We start from the raw sequence: 10,692 nt of genomic DNA on the forward strand, positions 1-10,692 counted from the left end.
TTCCTTAACATTCTCATGGCATGCTGCCTGCTCCTCTGTCTACCTCCATGAGAGTTGATCACATTCAGAGGTCATCCTGCTACCATGGTCTGCAGCGCCGTAGAACCCAGAAGTGCAAATTTCAAGAATTTGTCATAGACCTACCACTGGCCTCCTCTTCCGTTTCACAGCCTGGATAAACTCTCTTTAAATTGACTGAACTGCTATAATAGGACTTAAAATTAGCATCAGCCTTAAAGTTATTATGACACTTAAGTTGATCTTTTTCTGTGATACCTTCATATTTCTTCACACCCTTTCCTTGTGTGGTAGTGTTGTCTGGCACAGGCCTGAATCTACTTCAAGGATGATGAGCTACATTGCATATCACTCATCTTCACATCTTACCTCGAAACTATCCGAGAATTGTATACGAAAAATATGCTAGAGCCATTCACATGATGCTAGATTAATGAGCTTTACCACTGTAAAGCAGGAATCACTCTAGTCACAGGGCATCAGTGTAAACAAAATAAGCTTAAATCAAAAGAGAAAAGCAAAATAGAAAATAGCTAGGAAGGATCCCAGGATGAAGCTCAGTTGATAGAGAATTTGCCTGGCGTGCTCATGCCATGGGCTCCATCTCAGCACCTTGGTGTAGTGCACTTGCCTATAACCCCAACACTCAGGAGGTAGAGATAAGAGGATCAAGAGTTCAAAGTCACCCATGGCTACATAGTGAGTTAGAGGTCAGTCTGCAACACAAGAGAACTTGCTTCAAAAAAAAAAAAAAAGCAAATAAAAACCATCTAGTATGGACATGGAACTCTTTTATTTTTGTTGTTCCAACACATCCCACTGAACATATTGTTTACAAATAAATTTGACAATGATGTAGAATTGGGGGGGGGCACATGATATATTGATATATAGGTAATCTTACACAGGAATTACTAAATTCCAAGTACTGTTGTAAGTACCTTACCAACGTTAATTCTCAGGCCTGGCTGAGGGAAGAGCTATAGTCATTGTTAAAGTGAACACCTGGAGACATGGAGTAGTTGGAGGACATGAAGTTGCATTCTAGAGTCAGGAATTAGATCATCATTCCATTCATACTGGAAATAAAACAGACATGGAGCATCAACATCCTCTGTTCTGCTCACCAACGTCCTTGTTGTAAGGAGTCAGCAGTCATTATGCCCTATCTATCATTTAGAAAGCACAAGGACAGAACAGCACAAGGAAAGGAAAATACCACTTCCCATAGAGCATTTTCTTCTAAATAAGCATAAATATAAGTTTCCAAAATATTCTTCCTTCTATGTTGTTCTAAGGAAGAATTCTGGGAGATGGCTCAGGAGAACAGTTGGAAACACATTTACTCATAGATGACTAAGAATTTAACTTCATTATGCAGTTTTTTTTTTTTCCAGGGGAGACTGTGAACACAGTTCCCCAGTACCACAGATTATGCAGTCGAGTTTCCCCGCGTTTGGGGAAATCATAGGGGTCAGCACATCCCAAGTGCAATGGATGAAGCTCGACCTGGGAAAACCGCTTTTCTGAATATGGAGTCCCTCCTGCCAGGTAAGTATCCATTATGCAGGTTTTTAAAAATCTATAATTATTTAAACGTCCTTTTGTCCTATAACTATAAAGGGCAATGTTTGGAATAGACTAAGTAAGTAATATCATTTCAAGGAATGGAACTTAAGAGTGAAGGCACATTTGAATGAGCTAACACTTTTTTAGCTTCTAAAGTTTCTCTGATAGTTTCTCAGAGAGAGAGAGAGAGAGAGAGAGAGAGAGAGAGAGAGAGAGAGAGAGAGAGAATGAATTTACATTTACCAACACATAAACAACAAATCTTCAGATAGGACATTTAGGTCTAATCAAAACTGGTTCTGGGAAGCGACCGCGAATCTGGCTATGGATTCAGGCCAAACAGCTTTGATTGTATTTTCAGTGTGTCCTCATTGTTTGGAAGGTGAGCAAAAGTTAATTAAGCATTAGATCCATTTGCTTGGCTGTAGGTCTGTTTATGGTGCTCCAGCTGGATAGCACATTGTTTAGTGAGCACTTTCTTTGCATCCCTAAATCAATGTGTCTGTCTGACAAAACTTGATGATTTACCTGCTGTCGTTAATGCATTGAAAGGTCACATAAGCATCACATGAAGTATGCTTCTGGAGAAAACTGATCCTCTCTACACAATGTCACATTGGTAGAGGAGCTCGTAAGAGCATCCCTTCATTTTGCACAGCATCTGGCATCCACTCCAACTGGCCACTGGATGCCATATTTACTGGAAGAATTCTGTTGTATTATCAAGTGATTTCATCACTCCATTACGATTTAGGCAACAAAGATTTTCTAAGGCTGGATAAACAAAGGTAGACCTTTAAAACTGATTTCAAAACTTATCACTTTAAAAGTAAAATGAATAACACTCACCTATTCAAGATTGTTTTAGGCACGGAGTACAGATAGTGATCAATGGATTATTGAACAGAAATTGTTGTTTCAAAACCAGTTTTTAAACCATACTAGAAAATGCAGATTGTGAGAGTATTTGTATTTTCTAAATATTTAATAATTACAATGTTGTAGTAGATATTTTATATGTACTGTATTGTTGATCTGATATACATATGTATGATTTTATTGTTTTATATGATCATTTTATAGGTAGTTTTATCTTTACAGGTAACAGAACTGGTAGCCCATAAAGTTGGGCAACGTTTTCATAACGTCAGGGCCATCAGCCTATGACTGTGTATACTACATTAATTTCCATTACAGTCATAGACAGAAATTATATTTCTCCCAGAGTGTTCCTTTGAATCGAGCACAAAGTAACACTTGTTGATTCTTTTTTGTATTTTCATAGAACTGTTTTCCTCAGTGAATTTCCTCCTCAGTCACCGATCCCCATTAAGCCTTAAAAATTTGCACTTGAATTTCTCGACTTTCTTTAGCATCAAAAATTTGCTTATCATATTCCATTTTCCAGGAAAGGTTTCCATTCCTATGCAGAGGCCCAGAGCACTGGAGAATAGATTCTGGGTTACAGTGAATAGGATTCTGTTCATCATTATGTTGGCATTTAGAAGTCAGAGCCTTATATCTTCCCTTTAATACCGTGCATGTAAATTGCACCATTTCCTGCCATGCGAAGGACAGAACTGAAATGATTTCTTGGAACTTAACCTGGCTTCTGGGGCTCCCAGGTCCAAAGCTTAGCCTAATAAGGGGATAATTAACTTTAGATCAACCCCCCTTTTGCAGTTCAAAAGACAGTTATCAAGTTCTATTGATTTTTTTCCATACCACTTTTACTGGGCTTTATTCACCCTAAAACTTTTTTTTAGGATTCATAAAGGTGCCAGAATTCTCTTTCTTTTCTATCAGACCTTATTTTTTTCCCAAATGATCTTCAGGAGAATGATAAAACTGGCCTCAGTTTCTGAGGACTTGCCAACATTTTTTAGAAGGAATGTGATCGTCTAGGTTACAATCATTTCCACATGTCTTAGCTCTGAAGCTGAAGGGAAGAGGTGCCAATCCCCGTTGCCTTATCTTAATATCCAGTGAACCCGGGAGGCTGCAGACAAATTTGCTTTAGACGTGGGCACTCTCATACAACACAGCAATTTCTCAGTCCCTTTATCACACTCACTCAGAGGTATCACATTGATAGCCAGCACAGCTGTTTTATGCTCCACTCTGGCTCTGCCTTTGACATTCAAATACCCCAAAAGCCATTTGAGCTTTGTAGCCACCCCCCCATCCCAGTTCATTGGCAGATAATGTCCCTGTGATCCTATACCTAATTCTTACCGTGTTTAATTTTCAGGATTCTGTTCTCATCTTTAAGGAAAATAAGATGAATAATACTATCTATTTGTTTAATCAACAGACACATCCCCTCTCCCCACAGTCTCAGGGCCCAGCTTCTATTATAGCTGTGGAGTTGCTTTCCTTGCATGTTCTGACAGCCAAGAATATAGTCATCATTCACTTTTGCCTTTTGAGGATGCACAGAAGAAAGACTAAAGGACGTTGAATAAAATGATATACTTTACAAGGCAAATTTTATTCAGTGCATAATAAATTTTGTTGAGGTCACAACAAAGTTTGTGATTCCATCAGAACACTCATAATCTTTCATCTCAGTTCTTAAAGCATATCGGAGTGTGTCAAAGTTGGGAAACTATAGCTTTACTCAAACAAACCAGCTTATGTTTCTTCTCTGTCCCTTGTCATGGTGATATTGCATGCACGTCCAGAGCTTAGTGCCTTGCAAAATGCTTCTCTTCTCATGAATGTGGCTATAAAAAAGAATTTATTTTTCAGAATAGATCATAAACTCATTTGGTAGTTTCTCTGTGATTTAAATTAGCGCCTTTACATAATTATTAGACCCTGTTTTACATAATTCCTCCTTTGCTATACGGAATCTGTATATGCCTTAATGTTACGGACTTCATCAAGGTGATGCTGCTCAAATGCATCCACTGAAGATTGTTCTGTAGAAGATGATCATCACTGCAGAAAAAAACACACATTCCCAGTTCATCGCAACAGAAGCTGCTTGTCTTAAGGAAAGAGGAAACTCATTTATCCTAAAGTAGGGTGACTGCTAAGATGCTAAGATACTCTCTGCCTGGATGAAAACAGTAAATTGCTGAGGCTTCTGGGAAGTGGTGTGGTTTGAATCTGCCTAGGAGGGGGTTATAACCTTGGTCTAGTATTGATGGTTGTCATTGATTACCATCTGCCTTGGGTCCAAGCTCATGGACGAGCTCTTTCTTGACAGGAAAAGTACAAATTCATTGATCTGTGGTAAAGTGGAGGACAGAGTACACATAGTGAGTGTGGGGTTACTCAGGGAGTTGGGGGTGGATATTGGGAGTGTAGAGGTGGTTGTAGCAACGGAAAAGGGGCTGTACTAGTTAATTTTCTGTTGTTGTGAGAAACTACCTTCATAAAAAGCAAGTTAGGGAAGAAAGGGTTTATTTTGGTTTGCATTTCCAGAAAGAATCAAATTCATGGTGGATTGGAGGGCGTACTAGCACCATGAGCATGGGGCCAATGGCATTCAAGGAGGAGGGTGGTCATATTTCACCCCCACACAGAAAGCACAGAGAAGGGGAACAGGAAGTAGGGCCAGGCTGTAAAATCTCAAAGCTCATCCTCCAATGACAAACTTCCCTCCGCAGGGCTCTAATTCCTAAAGGTTCCATAACCTTCCCAAACAGCATCACCAGCTGGAGACCAAGTGTTCAAACGTGTAAGCCTCTTGGGTGTGTGTGTGTGTGTAGGGGCATTTCACATTCAAACCACAGTGGGGACTAAAGGAATGGGAAAGGTAAAAATTGCCCAGCAAGGAACATAAGATAGTTTAAGCACAAGAAACCTAACATAGTTTAAGCATATTAACTGTCAAAGACAGTCTCTAATGAGGCTCTGTATGCTATCAATACTATTTGTTTGGTGTTAACTTTAGTTTAGGAACCTTAGATTACCAAATTCACAAAAACATTATATTAATACAAAGGATGATTTAATTATTTGAGAATTCCATCACACAGAGACGCTCACTCAGTCATAACGACTTACCCATTTTCTTCATGGGTATTTATCTGAAAAAGAAAGACTATTCTTCCTTCCTCCTTCCTTCCTCCCCCTTCTCCCCCTTCTTCACCCCTTTCCACTCCATCTCCCCCCTCTCTCCTTCCCTCTCCCTTGTCTTCTTTTTCTCTCTTTTAAAAACTTGTTCTTCAACAGTTTCCTACATGCATATAATGCATGTTGGTCACACTCATCATCCCCTGTCCTCTCACCTATTACCTGTCCTCTGACCAAGTCACCATTCCCATTTTATGCATTTTTAATTTATTTTCATTTTTAATTTGTGACTCACTGGGTTTACCCAGAGTCATTCTCATGGGTATGGATTTAGAGCTGTCCTCAGAATTCATGACTGACTCACTACTGGCTATGACAGCACTGAAGAGAGTAACCTCCTTTTCCCCAGCAACCCTCAAGTGTCACCAGCTTCTTGGGCAGGATCCCATGAGCCCTCCCCAATGATGTGTGATGACGATTAATAATTATGGACTTGGAGTGGAAATCTGTGTCCCATGTGCATTCCCTACCAGGCAACTCTCCAGTGGAAGCCAGCAGACAATCAGATCGCCTCACATGTATGGATCTAAAATGGCTGTATGGATTAAATCTGTACTAACATCAGCCACACACATTGTAGACTAGTACATTCATCAACACAATCCAGGCAGCCTTAGACAGGTACTACCTCTAGTTGTCTTGCTGATTTGTTTATCTGAGGCTTGACTGGATGTCATCCAAATGGAAGAGGTGATCACATATACTAGAAATTTTCCAGATCTGAAGGCTGTTTTCTCTCTTTGAGATAACTGTATCTAGTTTTATTTTATCTAGGAAACATCTTACTTGCTTACCTTCTAACTTCCAAATGAAAGTCTTTCTGGAATAATCATGATCTTGTTTTAAAGGATATATGGCAATAATCAAAAGAACAACAAAATGTATGTGGATTCCAAGGGTCGTAACCTGGCAAAATCACCCACTTGAGTGGGGGACATTGGAAGCGAAAATGTTATTTCCAGAAAAAGATAATATAGTCAAGAGTTTAGGGGCTGGAAACATGGCTCAGAGGTTAAGAGCACTGGTTGTTCTTGCCAAAGACTGAAGTTTGAATCTCAGCACCAACATGGTAGCTAGCAACAATGAGTAACTCCAGGTCCAGGAGATCTGATTCCCTCTTCTGATCTCAGCAGGCACTGCATGACATGGGTGCACTTACACACATGCAGGCATAACACTTATACACATAATTTTTTTAAAGTAAATTTACAAAAAAGAAATATATTCAAGAGTTTAATCTGTTGAGTTGGAAGTGGTCCTAGGATACCTACAGTATAGAATTGCAGAGGAAAGTTGGGATAATCTCTGAAAAGACACTTTCTTTAGGGAAGTAAAGAATTCTGTTCATGTTTTCTCCAGTTTTTGAGTTCGTTGGCTCATGTGTAATGCCAGAAAGATCAAAGTCAGTGATATTTATCTTCAAATGATTTGCACAAAGGTTATTGCTTAATTCAGCATGGGGGATAGACACCTAGTGGGGGAATGTTGACTCAAGTGATTACCCAAAGCACCTGTGATCCATGGATAAGTTGGTCTCATTTGCATAGTGTTTAAAAATTTTCATTGGCTTTCTTTATATAAGGCATCTGCCTTGCAGATTGACGCTGTCCCTTTCTAGTTTATATTCTTCTATCTGAGGTTTATTTTAATCTTTTTGGTAATATTGAGAATTGAACCCAGGATCTTGTATACACCAGGCAAATACTCTAGTACTGGGCTACATTTCCAGCCCATATATTATTCATTTTTTGTAACTGTCTGGCTCTTTGTAGAGGTTAAAGCATGGGACTGTGGGGACATGAAAACAGGAAAAAAACAATTCCTTGAACACGTATTCTTAACAGAAAAAAAACAAAAAAACAAAAAAAAAAAAACAACCAGGATCTGAAGACAGTGATAGAAAATCCTGAGGATGACCAGATGGACATTTTCTATCAGATCCGAAGGAACAAAGGCGATGAGATGCATGCAGTTCTGTAGAAAGGGACTAAAATGGAGGGAGACCAGGCACAAGAGATGGAGAACACTGCTAGATGGGGCGTCCTGTAACTCAGGAGCGCTCTCACACAGGCAGAGGCAAATTCTAGGGTAATGAAGGATGAATGGAAACAGGATAAACAGCTACTCCAGGAAGGCAACTTTGGGGGAATAGGGTACATCTGAAGAGGAGCATTACCGCCCCCCCCCCTTTCACTTGCAGTACAGTGTGTTTTTTATGAGTATATCGTCCCAATACGCTGACTGGAAGCCAAATCCACAACTCAAAGGAAATCTGCTTGAAGGTAAAATCCTGATTATTTTGTTCCTGCAAAATATCCCATGCAAAATATTTCCCACCAAAGTCAATTGAAATCGGCTTTTCTGTTTGCAAACTAAAAGAACCGCCTTGGGGTCAGGCCTGGTTTCTTACATATTCATCTTTCTGAGGTGTTCCTGTGGTTTCTTGCTGCCCGTGTTTCTAAAATCCAGTCACTTCTTAACACTTCTGCTGCTCCAGGCCAGGCGAGAGCAATCACCTCTTGATAGTGTTGATCGTACTTCCTAAGCTATCTCCTTATGTCTTAAAAACAAAGCAGTTAAAGAACTTTTTGATGGAAATTTTGATCTAGTTACTCTTCACACTTCTTCAGTGGCTCAGGTTTTACTCTAAGTAAACCTCTATTTCTGTACAATGGGTTGAAATGTTATTAACTTCCTCTTATCCCTTTATTTTGCTTAATTATCCTGTGTGTATGTGTGTGTGTGTGTGTGTTATATGCATGCTCATGTGGGTATATGCACCTGTGTGTGCAGGTTTGTGTGTTCTATGTGTTCATAGATGTGGAGGCCAGAGGTCAACACACGTGTCTTCCTCTATTGCTTTCCACTTTTATTACTATTATTATTATTATTATTATTATTATTACTTTTGGAACAGGCTCTTTCATTGAACCCAGAGCTCATTGATTTGACTAGTTTCATTGGTCAATAAGCTCCAGGGGTCCATCTGTCTCTACCCCCCTCAGTGCTAGCACACCCAGTTTTATGTGGATACTGAGGATCTGAGCTCAGGTTTTCACGCTTGTACAGCAGGCGGTTTAGGGACTGAGCTATCTCTCTGACCACCCTTTACCCCATGTCTTCATTCATTACTTTCCCAGGACCCAGAGCTCTTCCATTTGATAGACTTTTAATTTATCCTCATTTAGCCTGGACAGATGGATTGCATGGATTTTGACACTGTGAATGACAATGCAAGATGTAGAGGCAGAGCAGCAAGTGTTGACTCAAGTACTGCTGTCTTCAGAGAGTGGGGACACAAGACAAGGTGTCAGTAATGGTGAGTGATCAAGTTTGATGTTTAAGTCTCAGGACCAGTCCTGGAAAGCAGATTTACAATAAGCACTATTGTGAAAGGAGTGTATTGAAGTATGTACTTACAGTAAACATCGGTGACAAAGTAACTGGAATTGGGAGAAGGGATGAATAGAAATCGTAGCACAAGCATCAAGTAACTGGAATTGAGAGAAGGGATGCATAGAAGCTGTAGCACAAGCATCTGACAGACTGTGTCCATTAGAGTATGGTGTTGGGCTTGTACACCAATTCACTGAACAGTCATCCTTGGTTGAGGTACTAGAGAGAGCACAGCTTTGTGATTCCTGTGGCTGAAGGCAGTTCTCAGAGGAGAGTTCAGCTGAATCATCATCAACCTCCCATCTGAGCAACTTGCCAACTGACTCCTCTCAAGGCTTCAACTTGTGCAGCCTCCTCTAGCGCTTGCTTAAGAAACTGTCCTCGGGCTAATTAGATGGCATAGTTGGTAAAGTGCTTGCTGTGCAAGTATGAGGACTTGAACTCAGATCCCCCGCACCCATGTAAAAAGCTAAGCATAGCCCTAGAGGGGCAGACGGATGGATCCCTTGAGCTTGCTGGCCCAGTCAGCTTAGCCTCATTAGGGACCTCCAAGTTCAGTGAGTGACTTTGTCTCAATAAGTAAGGTTGAGAGCAACACCTAAACGTGTCTGATATCCACCTCTGGCCTCCACACACACACATGTATGTATGGGTAGGTGGGTGCGCGTGTGTGTGTGTGTGTGTGTGTGTGTGTGTGTGTGTGTGTGTGTGTGTGTGTGTGTGTACATGTAGATGCCAGAGGTCAAACTCAAGTACTTTTCCTCAGGCTCTGTCTACCATGATTTTTGACACATGTTCTCTCTGTGGCCTGGAATTCACTAAGCAGACCAGGCTAGCTGACCAACAAACCCCAGGGATACCTGCTGAGTGGTGTGATTACCAACGTAGCCACCACACCCAGCTTTGCTAGACAGCAAGCGCTCTACCTGCTGAACCCTCCTCCATCCTCCAGGTTTGGTTTTTCATCACCCCTATAAAAATAGAGTGAACAAAGCAGAGTGTCTAGAAAAACTACCATGCTTGAGTTTAACAAAAATAAATCTTAATTTATAAAAGGCAGGAAAGAAGATTGAAATGACAATATACTCAAGGAAGTTCAAATGTTCACTTCTGCACAACCTCATATTTGCTTCGACTTGGGGCAAGGCACTGATTTTCCTTGTGCTCCAACACGCTCATTGTAAAGTTGGGATAAGAGGCGGGGAGCCCAACAGCTGCTTGCTGGCTTGCCCTGTGTGTAACTCTGAGAGCTACAGCACTCATATGAGCAGGAGGGAACTCTCAGTAAGCAACAGCCCAGGAGCTTTGGTGCCTACACTGTTCTTGTAACCCAGGTTATTGCTCCAATGGTCTCTTCCTCCTCTTGTCCTTTCCATGTCCTTTTGCATTGTAAAACAGATGCACATGCATGTGTGTACACACATGCATGCATGTATGTATGCACGCACACACATACACACATATGCACAGGCATGCACACATATGTGTACACTGTAGTGTAGTTCTGCTATACCCTAAGATCTTAGAAGGCAGGGTCTCTTACTTCCTCATGCTGTGCCTCTTTATTACCTAATCCACGCTAATGCTTCCAATCAATTGTTTTACTAATAGCAATTCTTTTAC

The 10,692-nt window shown here is 40.7% G+C and overlaps 1 non-coding gene across 1 annotated transcript; it reads right to left on the reverse strand.

The window, feature by feature from the left end:
* Positions 1-1,414: 1,414 nt before the first annotated feature.
* On the reverse strand, positions 1,415-1,577 carry LOC115069015. The gene has a single exon (XR_003848367.1). It is a non-coding gene; the product is annotated as a U1 spliceosomal RNA (small nuclear RNA).
* Between the last annotated feature and the right edge of the window lie 9,115 nt (positions 1,578-10,692).

This window comes from Nannospalax galili, unplaced genomic scaffold (genome assembly GCF_000622305.1).
Source record: "Nannospalax galili isolate Female #2095 unplaced genomic scaffold, S.galili_v1.0 scaffold9, whole genome shotgun sequence".
In the NCBI taxonomy this organism is placed as follows: domain Eukaryota; kingdom Metazoa; phylum Chordata; class Mammalia; order Rodentia; family Spalacidae; genus Nannospalax; species Nannospalax galili.